The sequence below is a fragment of the Puma concolor genome, chromosome D3 (genome assembly GCF_028749965.1).
Source record: "Puma concolor isolate L17-30 chromosome D3, mPumCon1.1.hap2, whole genome shotgun sequence".
Classification (NCBI taxonomy): Eukaryota; Metazoa; Chordata; class Mammalia; order Carnivora; family Felidae; genus Puma; species Puma concolor.
Window position 1 is genome coordinate 70,068,202 of NC_141678.1, and position 13,873 is coordinate 70,082,074.

At 46.9% G+C, this 13,873-nt stretch overlaps 1 protein-coding gene across 2 annotated transcripts in view; it reads right to left on the minus strand.

Annotated features, from left to right (window-relative positions):
• Positions 1–13,873, minus strand: part of MYO5B (myosin VB) — a 342,952-nt gene that overhangs the window by 213,846 nt on the left and 115,233 nt on the right. The gene's annotated exons all lie outside the window — the stretch shown is intronic.

Genomic DNA, 13,873 nt, shown 5'->3' on the forward strand with positions numbered 1-13,873 from the left:
ATCCTAATTCCGGACAAAGCTGGAGTCACGTTTACTCTTTGCAGGTTCATTTAGGTGTTAAAATAGGGGTGTAGTCCAGGACTACAGTTCCAACCTTCCCCAGGGATCCTTACCAATTCCCTGGTTCCAGGGCCGTCCTGGAGACCCAGCACAGCAGAAAGCCTTGGGAAACATCACAACAGAATGACCCCAATACCTTCAACAAAAGGGATTCAAACAGTCACCACCTTCAACAAACAAACTACAGAAGAAGAGCAACCATCCCAGTTCTGGACACAGGCTGAGTCATATTTATTCAAGAGAGCTGAAACATGGCACTGGAAGTACTCAGCCAAAGGCAACCGCGTATTGGTGTGGCAGGTGTGTTGGGTCTGATAGGCATGTTATCAAGGGGTGGGGTCCTCCCTTGGTATCCAAATAGAACATCCCTCAACAAATCAAATCCTCTGGACCTTGGTTTTCCCAGTGAGTAGGCTGAACTAAAAGAAGCTCCAATACTATGCCTACATTCATCAAGCACCTCCTTGCTTCCCAAGAAGGCTGCCTGTGGCACCAACCTTCTCGCATTGACCCAAAATACATCCGCAGAAAGATCCCTGGTTGGTGGCTCATCAGAAAGGCCTCCCTCTGATCACAGGCTCTCTCCTTTAGGTGAGGAAAACAAGGCCTCCTGACAATTAGTGCCTCTCTTAAGTACCCACTGCTCTTCAGAGTCCAAAAGTATCCTGAAAACCAGTAGGAAATGGGTGAAAAGAGAATGTTCTCTGGTGAAAAAAAAAATCAGATGTTCACAATAGACTACTCCTTGGCCCATCCCTCTCCTGCTGTATCCACCATCTGCCTGTGTTTTCCACAGCACCTTCGTATTTTGGTTAATGCTTGGCTCTGGAGTCTTTTTTTCCGCTGACAGAAGGATGAAGAACAGCACCGTGTTGTGACAGCTCCACCCTTCACAGTGGAGATGTGAATCACCACGACACCAGCAGATTCCTCCCTGCCAAGTCCCAACGTCCTGCGCCCACATTCAAGGGCTTCATGAGCTGTGTTGTCTAGCCTCATCATCCACAAGCCCACAGCTGGAGGCACCACCCTGTCCACTGCCTTCCCTCTCCGCCGACGTCTCACATATGCTCCTCCCCACTGCCCTCACTCTTAAGTGTTCTACAGCTAGAAAAGTCCTCCTCGTTTAGCAAGTGTATGGCAGGTTTCAAGGGGTTTCCACAAGCATGAAATCTTAGAATTCCATGGGATAGGAAACACAGGTGCAATATTGCGATTTCTAAGAAGTACTTATTTGATCATTCAAGAGGACCAAAATACATTTCTCATATTTGGTCTTCATCCATAGTTCCTGGCTTACAGGTCCCAAGACTCTTGGAATTTCTTAATGAGAGGTTAAATGTGTCTCGTGTCAGTAGGTGACCTGTGGACACCACCTAAAGATGAGGGCTGGCTGCCAGGAAGACCAACGAGGTGATTAGATGGTTAAAACTTGGAGTCTCGCTCGTAACATCGGGGAGGGGAGAGGGTCTGGAGACTTAGTTAGCCAATGGCCAATAACTTAGTAATCATGATTATGTACTGAAGCCTCCATAAAAACCTCAGAGGACAGTTTTGCCTTGTTGTTGGCAAGCTTCCATGCTGGGAGAACTGTAATGCTCTCACATGCCATCGAGCCAGGCCCCAAAGCTCCACGAAGACAGAAGCTCCTTTTTTGGGTATCTTGACCCATGTTTCTCCTTATGTGGGTGTTGTTTTATTTCATCACATCCTTTAATAAACTGATGCACATACTTACGTGTTTCCTCAAGTTCTGTGAGCCACTCTAGCAAGTTAATCTAACCTAAGGAGGTGGTCATTGGAACCTGGCCTGTAGCCAGGCAGTCAGAAGCACAGGTAACAGTCTGGTGCTTGCAACTGGTATCTGAAGTCTTGTAGGACTGAACCCTTAACCTGTGGGATTTGTTGTTAATTCTGAATTCTCGGACACCCTGATAGTTTCTAAGAATTACTTAGTGTTGTGTGGAAGGTTGGAATTGGGTCCAAAAACACTGAAAGACAGGTACTCTTATAGACCCGTTTTACAGGTGAAGGACCCTGAGATCCACGCAACTTAAAGGACTTGGCCAACTCAAGCCCCTAAAAAACAATCGACCCAGGAACAGTGCTTACTCCCTTGTCCAGTGCTCCTTCCATCCCCCCAAGCCTTATCCAATATTGAAAACCTGAGGGATTCCAGTCAGTCACCAACAGACTCACCTACATTCATTCAGGTGCCTAGAACATGCCGGTTACTGTTGACACCTCCTTAGAACCTCCTGATTCCTGCTCTGTCGCCTTAGTTCAGGACTTCGCTTATGTGAAATATTACAACCTATTCTTAATAGGATGTCCTGTCTCTGATTTCTTCTTACTCCAACTTATTTTCTAGTCTGTTTGCTTCTGGAACAGTTCTCAACTGGGTGGGTGGGGGGGGCACGAAAGTGGGGAGGATGGACAAAACAGTCCCTAGGGGACATGTGGCAATGTTGATACATTTTTGGTGTCACAACTGGGCAGGGGAGGGGTGCTGCTAAACATTCAACCATGCACAGGACAGCCCCTAACAAAATGTTGCCCAGCTCCAAATATCAACAGTGCCGTGGCTGAAGCACTTTGCTCTAGAGTTTTCATCGAAAACAAAACAGAAAACATCCTGTTGCCTGTGCCCAGGCTTCTTCCTCTGCCTCCCTCCCCTCCCTCCACCTGCCCCACCACTATTCACCTTCTAAAGGTCCAGCTTAAATATTGCTGCTTTTGTGGAGCTTCAGTATTCCTGCTGGCCTGAGTGGCCTCTCCCCCGTTTTCACTATAACAGCTCTCAACTGCACTGCATCCCCTTGTATAGTTGAGTCCCTAGGGTAGGAATAAAATATTTATCTTTATGTCCCATGCATATAGAATATTGCCTGCAAAGTATTTTTTCAGTGTGTGTTGGTTCAATGGATGAAGGCATACTCTACAGTTATAGATTCTTGCTTCTCATAGCAATAAACCACAGCCTCTCCCCACCAGAAACACTAAATATAGTACCATCTAAATAACCCATCGGCACAGGGCCATCACCAGCTTGGGAACATCTGGGCATAAGGATGAGCAGGCTTTGTCTTTGGACTCCTGCAGGGAGGTCTGACGACGCTGCATTTCTCTCTGCAGAGTTAGCACACCCAGAACTCCTGTACTTCGGAGGTCTCATCTGCCACAACTCCTGGTTCCGTGGGAATTTCTGGATCCTGAAAATTGAGAATGCTTTGATGGCATGGGTGTGTTAAATGTGGGGTTTGGGGTTTCTCTAAAGCTAAAAGGAAGGAGGTGGAGAGCAAGATCCTTAGCCCAGGCGTAACAGTTATAGGGGAACATCAAAGACTTTCCACAAAGTCCCAAGCTTCTGCCCTGTCAACAAGGGGGACATCAATAGGAATGTGCTGTGTCACAGGCCATTCATCTTCCATCATTAGCAATGAGCACCCTCCACAAGGCTTAGGCTAAAGGCAAACAGAAGGAACCAGAGGTCACAAAGGTCTCCTTGGCACAGCCACACCACGTTAATTCTTCAGGGCCTCCTCTCAAGAACCTCTTGGTGGGCTGCAGAAAACACTCCTCTCAGCCCTGTGGGAACTCGTGCCACGGGGGAGTAGGGAACTCCCATTGCCCAGGCAAGTGGCAGCCACAACACCTTTGTAGTTTACATAACCAGAAACAAAAAAGGTCAAAAAGAGTACTTGCAGCATTTGCTGTGACCTGCAAGGACAGAGCAAAGAGACCACAGTCCAGCTGAGGCTCTTACAAGCAGAGACAATCTGGTCCAAAGTCTGTCATGCATCTTCATAGAGAAGCACCATGATTTATGTAGGAGACAACAATCAATCAATGAATGATTCTGTGTTCAGGAACTATGGTCTGAGGAAGAGTGAAAAGTGCAACGTGGTTTAAAATTTGGTCCCAACAGTTGTCACCAACTGCTGTGTGACCCAAGACAGACTAACTGCGTCCTCACTTCCTCATTTGTGGGAAATGCCTGTCCTACCTCGCAAGGGCATCAAAGGAGATGAAATCCAACCAGCCTGTCATATGGCCCCAGAAGGACATTGCTAGGCACCGTGGTGGCAAGCAAATCCTCTAAGACATGTTTGCCCTCGGGAAGCTAACAGCATAGCTAAAGCAGACTGAGCCTTAAAAAGTAAACCTTAGTCATCAATTAAAAGTAAGTGGCAGGAGGCAGGGTTCCAGAGATTAAGCCTGGGATTCAATCTAGTGAGTGCTACCTGCCTTCAGACATGCTGACATGGGACCTCACTCTGGCTTGCAGTTCAGGAGGAACCCCAGCAGGGAACGTGCCCTGCAGGACCAGACGCAGGTGTGAAACATGGGCAGATACTCCAGGCAGGCAAGTACAAGGCCATCCACTGGGCTGAAGCCGATGGGCATGTGGGTTTGCATGGTGAGCAAGAAGTTCAAAGACAGGTTAGAGCCCTATCATAGCAAAGGACTTAATTCCTAGCCAAGGGGATTGTCACCTAATCCTTTACCCAGGAGCAGCCAAAAATGTCTAGGTCACTTGGGTGGGGAACGTAAGACAAAGTAGGAGTACAGCTATCAAGTATGATACAAATGCTAATTGTTATCATTGCTATTCTTGGCACCTAGTGCTGAAGCCCAGCACTGAGTAAAGGGTGCCCAGATGGCAGAATAAAAACATTAAAAAAGATAGGATAGTGAATAATTTATATCAATTTAATCACTTAACAATACTCTGCACCCAGATGGAACTGGCAAGGTAAGCAGAAGACCTCTGGAGGCTAAGCAGCTGAAATCAAACCATGAGCTTAGAGTGAAAAATCCTCCTCTACACAAATATGCTGTCAGGAGCCAGGTTTCCAAGACATCTTGGCTTCCTTGACTACAGTCCTGGTCTTCCCCCTTTCCTGGCAACTTCTCTTCACTGTTGAATTTACTGGTCCTCCTCCATCCACCTGTAAATGATGGAGGGGACTCTGCCTCTCAGCTATCTCCCCGCACCATACGTAACGCACATACACACACCCCCGATGTGATCTTGGGGCACACTCCCATACACGGAACAGTCCTGACCTTTCCATTGAGATCTAGACCCACATGTTCAAACTTCAGGTCTTTGTTCTGGCACCTAATACTTTTAATGAAAGTTTAAAAGCCCCAATAGAACTTTTGAATTCTAGCCTATCACTCACCCGTTTCTCTCCTAGTCATTTCCAGCTCACAAAACACCACCTCCAAATCCACTTGGTTGCTCAAGCCAAAAGCCTCCAAGTTGTCCTGGCTGCCTTTCTGTCCATCATAACCACATCCCACCAAGCAGCAAGTCCCATAGCCCTGGTTCCAGAAGGTATCCTGGGTCAGGCACGTCCCCACTTACCATGGCCCTTCCCTTCTCTCCTGGGCTGTTTCTACTCCCTTTCCTGGTCTCTGCTTCTAAGCTCAACCTCTGTCAATCATTCTCTCAACAGGTAAGTGTAGATCATGCCACTCCCCTGCATCAGAAATAGAATCCAAACTCTTCATGGAAGCAGCCACACCCTATGTCCTCCACTACCATGCCTACCACATCCCCCCAGCATACTGCACTCCAGTCACACACCCTCCTTGTTCTTTTCTTGCATCTCTGAATTTGCAACCCTTCTCCATTCCTCTGTGTCTGTGCCTGGTCTGGTCAATCCCAGCCTAATTATCCCCTCCCTTCTGAAGAATCTTTCCTGACCAACTAATCCAACAGACTCTTTTCTATCCCTTTCTACCATACCACTGATTGTATTCTCTTCTTTATGTTTATCTGAAATGAGTGTGTTCACCACTTGCTGGTCCTCCAGCTCACCAATGTAGGTTCCAGCAGGCTAGAGACCTATCTGCTTGGGTCATGGTTGTATCCCCAGGGCCGAGAACAGTATCTGGTATAGGACAGATGGCCAAATGTTTGCAGAGGGACCGAATCTGCAAAGGTGTTTCATCTGTGGACAGAATAGGAACATTCCAATTGTTCTGGCCCCAGTGCTAAGGTTCAGAAGGGACAGAAATCTCTGGATCCCATGGGTCTGGGGAGGTTTCACGGGGAAGAGGCAGGATGGAGAATGAAAGAAGTGATCTCAGGTGCATGCACAGACAGAGGAGTCCCAAGTTTTAAGCATCTACTAGATAGTAAGGAGTGGGAGCAGGGGGGAGGCAGATACAAAGGAGTAGTAGCATTAATTCCATAGCATGGGTTAGTCTGTTTCCCTTCTTTTGATTTTTAAAAGGGGACTTTTCTGAGCACCATCCTAGTCATCATACCAGGTCTTTTCTGTCCATTGTCATTTAATCCTCTTAACCCTTCCCATGAAGCACTGTGTTCCCCATTTCTATTAAAGCAGTGGGGGGGGGGGGGGGGGGCAGGGGGCTGCAGCCCATAGCAAGCAGGTCTCTCATGTAGCAACAGCAGGGTAAGCCTAGATCCTAGGGTGTCTGAGGTCCCTTCCTCTCCTACCACACTACACTGCATTTCCTGAGAAAGGGCAAGAGCTCTAGGCTTCTGATTCAGAGAAGTGGCACCGAAAAGGAGAGGATCCCAGGACAGGAAACCTAAGTCCCCTATAAACAAGCTGACGACACTCAATTTAGATTTAAGAGTGACAAGCTTTCATCCATAACAGGAAGGGGCCAGAAACCCAGGCCAAAGACTTCCACCTCTCAGTACTCCTTCCTGCCACCAACACCTGTTTCCCAGGAGAAATATATGCCAGCGCATGCCATGCCACAGAATGATCAGAAGGACTAGGCTTTGGTTCAGCAAGGTTGAGTGCAAATTGCAATACGCATCCAAGAATGCCTCAACCCCCGATAACCCTCCACTGACAGCTCTTGGATGATCTCATTTAAAAAAAGTCTCAAATGCAGCCATAGCTATAGCTATGAGGACAACAAAGAGAAAAGTTTGGCAGGATGGTTCTTTTCTCTTTAGTTGCAAAAGAGGTGCCAAAGATTGAGCTTACACACTTAAGGTGGGAGCAATGGGCATCATACCGTGTTCCCTTCCAACACCCTGACAATAAAGGGCACTAGGTACTGGAGAGGTAGGACTTGCCTCAGGACAAAAGAGTCAAAGAGAGGAAGATGAGAAGGGGGGGGGGGGCAGAGAAGAGGAAAGACGAATAAAAGTGGGGAAAAGTACATTAACTCCAAGCAATAGCATACTAACCAGAGATCACCACCTCCTCTCTCTCCAAAAGTGATAACCGTGGGTCAAAATTACAACGATCTACCTTCAGGGATCTATTCACTCGGGTGTTAACAGCCTTCTGCAGTAAGGACACAAGCACTAAGGAAATGAAGGAACAAGGGTAAGCAGTGAGCGAATCTAGCACACATTCTGGTTGTAAAGGCAAAAGTCAATGTTTCTACTGAAGTCCTAGAGTGGCCCAATAGAGTCCTGATGGAACTATTTCACCTTTCTAGTACATGATAGCTTGAACAAGGGCCCAACTTTGGTTACCAGGGAAACACAAATTAAGAACAGAAGATATTGGGGCACCTGAGTGGCTCAGTCCGTTGAGCACCCGACTTCAGCTCAGGTCATGATCACACAGCAGGTTCAAGCCCCACTTCAGGCTCTGTGTTGACAGCTCTGTCTGGAGCCTGCTTCAGATTCTGTGTCTCCCTCTCTCTCTACCCCCACCAAGTCTCTCTCAAACATTAAAAAAAAATACTACCATAACACCATCAGGATATACACTGAGAATAGCTAAAACAATAGAACCAAGTGTTGCCAAGGATGCAAAGCAATTGGCATGTTCATACACCGTTCATGGACGCGCAAACAGGCACCACCACTTTGGAAAACCTACTTGGTACTATCTCTGGCTGAACACAACATCCCCTGTGAGACAGCAATTCCACTTCTGGACATATACCAAACAGAAATGCATACAAGTAAGGGGATGCCTGGGTGGCTCAGTTAAGCGTCTGACTTCAGCTCAGGTCACGATCTTGCAATTCGTGGATTCGAGCCCTGCATCGGGCTCTGTGCAGACAGCTCAGAGCCTGAAGTCTGTTTCAGATCTTCGGATTCCATGTCTCCCTCTCTCTGCTTCCCCAACCCCCCACTCATGCTGTCTCTCTCAAAGATAAACATTAAAAAAAATTTTAAGTGATTTTTAAAAATGCATAAAAATGATTACCCAAAGATAGGTACAAGACTATTCCCTGCAGCATTGTTTTTAATACCAAGAATTGGAAATAACTCAAATATCCATTCATTAGAATGGGCAAATAAATTCCAGTATATTTACCTTACAGTACAACAGTAGTGAGGAAACTGCAAGCACAAGCAACCAAGAAAAATAAAAAATCCTAAACACAACATCAAGTAAAAGAATGCAGATGTAGGGGCGCCTGGGTGGCTCACTCGGTTCAGCATCCGACTTCGGCTCAGGTCATGATCTCGCGGTCCGTGAGTTCGAGCCCCACGTCGGGCTCTGTGCTGACCACTCAGAGCCTGGAGCCTGTTTCCGATTCTGTGTCTCCCTCTCTCTCTCCCTGACCCTCCCCCATTCACGCTCGGTCTCAAAAATAAAGGTTAAAAAAAACAGAATGCAGATGTACAAATACATACGAAATTATTCCATTTATATAAACTTCAAGAACAAGCAAAGGCAAGTAAGTGACAATGCTGGAAATCAAGATACACTTACTCTTGGAAAGGGTATAGTGACTGCACAGGCACACAAAGGAAACTTCCGGTGTGCAAAGTTCTCGCTCTCCATCAGGGGCTGGTCATGGGTGGGTTCAGTATGTGACAGTCATCAGGCTGTACCAGTAGGTGCTTTCCTAAATGGGTGTTGTTTCCACAAAAAGTCTAGTAAAAGCAGCTAGTGAATTTTGTATCTGGTTTTAAAACCCCTTCACCTTTGTGTCTATGTTATTTCAGTTTTCCCAAAAATGTTTAAGATTCACATTCCAGGACAATATGCCACACTTAGCCTGTAGCTGCTGTTTCTCCACAGGATTCTGCCACACACCTCCACGTAACACAGTCTACCTGCGGGGCCCCTCAGACCAATCATGGTTTTCCTACCGCCACTTTAACGTTAGCTCTGGGGCACCTGGGTGGCTCAGTCGGTTAAGCGTCCGACTTCTGCTCAGGTCACGATCTCGCAGTCCATGAGTTCAAGCCCCACGTCAGACTCTGGGCTGATGGCTCAGAGCCTGGAGCCTGCTTCCGATTCTGTGTCACCCTCTCTCCCTCTGCCCCTCCCCCATTCATGCTCTGTCTCAAAAATAAACAAACATTAAAAAAAAAGTTAGCTCTGAGTGATGAAAACCCTCTTAATTTCCTTTCCTCTGGGCAGAGCCCACGCTCTAGCCCCAGGATGGAGAAATCTCATTCACTTGGAAATACCTGCCAGACTCTCCCCTGGAGCTCATGAATGGATGACTGAATGACTGCCACTCCTTCTGTACAGACATTTGCCACTCTCCCAGGTCCTTGGAGAAACCTGGCCTTGAGGGAGCTGGCACTGAGAGAAGGCATGGAGAGGCATGAGCCTCTGTACCAGGAGGATGAGACTCAGTGTGGGGCAAAGCACCTATTTCACCCTTGGGCAATGGCCCAGCTGGGCAGTCTCCAAAGGCATGCCTGCTTTCCGTTCTGTCGATTCTACACTGGGGCAGACAATAATGGAGAGAGATAACAGGGCAGTGTCCCAGCAAGCCCTTCAAGTAGCCAGACACTATAGTGGTTTGATATGAGTTACTAGGTTAACCCAGTTAACTACCCATACTTAACTATAGACTCAATGTTTTTGCCCCCCAAATTCACATTAAGCTCTAATACCCAATATGATGGTATTCAGAGGTGGGGTCTTTGGAAGGTGATTAGGTCATGAGACCCCATGAATGGGACGGGACGAGTATCTTTATAAGAGAGCCAAAGAGATCTTCCCTTGGCCCTTCTACCATGTGACATCACAGCAAGACAACGGCTAACCCCGAAACAGGCCCCCACCAGACAGCAGATCCTGGCCCCTTAATCCTGGACTTTCCAGTCTCCAAACCATGAGAAATCAATGTTTTGGCCCCCTACTCTAGGATGTTCTGTTACAGCAGTTTAGAAGGTCTAAGACATGACCCTTTCCCAAAGGCTATGTGTCTAGGCACCAGAAGGAAATATGAAGGAGGGACAGAGAACATGCTATCACTTCCCAGGTAGCCCCTTCCAGACCTTCACCTTTATCCAAGCAAACCCACCAGAGAACCCCCTCCTAACAGTCATTTCTCCACCTGTCCCTTCAGTGCTCCTGGTCCACAGGTTACTCCCAAGTAGACATCTTTACCCAGTATGGTGGGAAACCAAGTTGCCCCACAGCTGCCCCCAACAATCATGTGGTGACAAGAGGCCAGCAGACCCCCACATGCCACTTATAGGTCAGCCACATTCAAACCAAGTCTCCTGAAGGTGTTAAAGACAAAGGGAAGAGAGACAAATGAAAAAAAATACATCCAAAGCCTCACTGGAGGGAGTTGTGCTCAACAGTAACTGCTTACAGAACACTTGCTATGCAAAAGCATCATGCAAGGGACTATAGGATGAGCCACCACACTCCCACGCTAAGGGGACTGAAGACTTGCAGGGGCAAAGCTCTCCTGTCCAACGTCATGGAGTGTGCCTGCACCCAAAGGAAGGTATCTGAGGAGTCTCTGTCCAGGGGCCTGCATTTCAAGTTGGGGGATTACTTTAAAATACTAAACTTCATTAACCCTAAAATGACCAGGAGATAGGGGCTAAGAATATCATTTTCACACAACTGGGAGCAACCTGAACTTGGAAGACAATTATGAGTCACCTGACTCCAACACGCCTTCCAAGCAAGCATCCGCTGTGTTCTCCAGCAGCTTTGCCAGTATTCCCTTCATCCTCCACCTTTTAAAAAGCTGACAAGGCCTGCATTTAGGTCAGCCTCTCCAGTGGCTCCCTCCCTCCCCTGGGGCCAGCAGCCCTCAGGATAAATTATCTTGACCTACAGTCACCAGGGAACTGGCTGGCAGTGCTGGGTGAAGACGCCCTATCTCCAGAGCCTGAGGGACCCTCCAAGCCCATTCTCCCACACAGGAGGATCCTAAACCCTTGGGAAAACAAAGCTCTATTTTTAAATAACTTGCGAACAGCTAACAAAAGCTAACGGATGGCTCGGGATCTTGCCAGCTATTCACCTTCTCTACACGCAGGTGATTCATCCAGGAGTTACTGTAAAGGTGGTGGGAAAGGGGCAAAAAACACACCATGAGGGAAATGTCCTCATTGTGAAGGTGTACAATCCCCTCACTGTGATAAAATTAAAAAGCTCTCTCCAAAACAACAAGTTACCACACTCAGAGGCTGGTTTGGGAATTTTGGAAGGGTTTTTGATCAAGTACACAAATCAGGTATCCCGGGATATAAAGACTCTCATAGAAAAAGTCCTATTTCTGGGCAATTTTTTCAGGGCTGGTAACTTTTTTTTTTTTTTTTTTAAACGTTTATTTATTTTTGGGACAGAGAGAGACAGAGCATGAACGGGGGAGGGGCAGAGAGAGAGGAAGACACAGAATCGGAAACAGGCTCCAGGCTCTGAGCCATCAGCCCAGAGCCTGACGCGGGGCTCAAACTCACGGACCGCGAGATCGTGACCTGGCTGAAGTCGGACGCTTAACCGACTGCGCCACCCAGGCGCCCCAAGGGCTGGTAACTTTTAATACCATGATTCACACATGCAGTCTTCTCGATCCTCCCCCTGTTGGAAAATAAAACCTGAGTTCCAAAAATTCTTAATTGTCTACCAAGAAAGAACCATGGAAGGGAGAGGGGTTTTAGACTAGCCTAGTGGCCCTTTTTGCCCCGTCACCATTTACTTCACATTCCCCAAATTCTTCCTTAGAAACTTGACATTTTACCAGAAAGTGATTCATTTGTTTTAGCAATTCTTTCCTAAAAAATGCAAATAAGCCTCTAAGAATATAGTATGTTGGGAATTCCCACCCTTACAACAAACCTGTTTAGTGCCTTTTGGAGAAAAAGAGTTGAGAGCAGACTCTCAGAGGAAATATCTTTTTTGCATTGTCAAGGCAACTTTAAGAGCAGTGAACCTCAGGGCTCATAAAGGTACCAAGGGCTGAAGGAGGTTTGAAAAGAGGGCCAAACCTAATAGGAGGTAGGCAAAATGCCAGACATCACTGTCACGTCTAAACCACGAAGCATACCCCATGCCCCATGGTTAGACTCCAAGACCCAAGGCCTCCCTCAGCCTCACAGTGGGAATTTCATAACTCAGGTGTATTATGGACCAAATAGGTTGACCCAGAAATAGTCACTGGCAGCAAGGTTTCTAAAAGACAACTCTAAATACTTGGGAGAATTTTTTGTAGCTGTCTAGTGATATTAGGGGCAACCTACACTTAAAAATGCATTCTTGAAAATTCAAACCAATTCAGGATCAAGAGCCTCACTCTTCACTGTGCTTAAAGCTAGGACCCTAAGTAGATGTGTGTGATATTAGCATGTTCCACCTAACTTGTTTGGAGCCCCGATCCCTTCTACCTCAAGAGACCGGCCTATAACTGCAGGAGTAGGACCTAAATATCGTTCTGATCCCCTACCCCAACTGCTTTGTCTCCTAATAGCTCACTTAGTCACGGACATTCATTTCAGTTTAGCTAAGAACTTGAAACTATCACCCCGATAAAGACGACTTTTGGATTTGACGGAGAAGATGGCAGTTTAGCAAGCACGCGACAGGCTAGTAGAGCACTGAGGATGCAAAGACAAAGTAGAAAATTCAGTCCTTGCTTAGGGACATTAACTTCACTTTCAATCACAGCCTCAGAAGGCTTCCTGCATCTGGCCAACTATTCTGAAAACGTAGCAGCTCAGTTGCAAGGTTGCTCCCCAAGGCCACATACCACTGTGGGTGAAATGGGGGTATACCCCCTAGGGAGCATCGTCACCCTGACCCACAAGACCAGCAGGAATCTCAAATCTGCCATCCACAGGCACCTACTCCAGTCCACCGCAAGGGAGATGTGCAATTTAAAGTCAATTACAGAATAGGACTTTGTCATCTCCCTGAACACAGGAGTGTCCTAGTAAAAAGATTCTGGAGCCAGACCGTCTGCCTCTTAGCTGTGTGGCTCAGGCTAGTCACATAACCTCCCTGGGCCTCAGTTTATCAGGTGCCTCCTGTGGGGTAGATGGGAAGATTCCAGGACATATTATATGGAGTTTTTAGACCAATCCCTGGCATCTGTTAGCTAACATAGTGGCAATTTCAATTCGTGGAAATTGAGCCTCAATTTCCTCCTTTGCAAAGCAAGAAGGGAAAGAAAAAAGAGGAACATCTGTTTCCCCCTTAGCTTTTTACCCAGGATGAACTACATGTCAATTCCAACAGAGTGAAAGATTTATCTTTTATTAGCTTTATCTTCTGGGTTATACACCATTTATTTATTTATTTTTACTACTTTGTTGTTCTCTCTGGACCATTCTGTTTTCTGTCCCTTGCAGTGGGTTGCTAGGTGCAAAAGTGTGTTCACTGGGAATCTAAACAACATCACCTGACACCTGAGAGAAAGAGAGAGACTCTTAAAAGGAACTGTCAACTCAGTTTCCAAATCCCTTCTTTGCAATCCCTGGCAGAAATATGGTTATCCAGTTTGGGCCCTACATACAGTCAGGGCTAGAGAACTCCTCACTCACAGCAGTGTTTGCCTTGCTGGAGACTTCCAGAGTTCTCTATGCTCCTACCTTCTGGGAACTTATGGCCAGATCTACACAGCCTGAGGATCTTGATGTTTG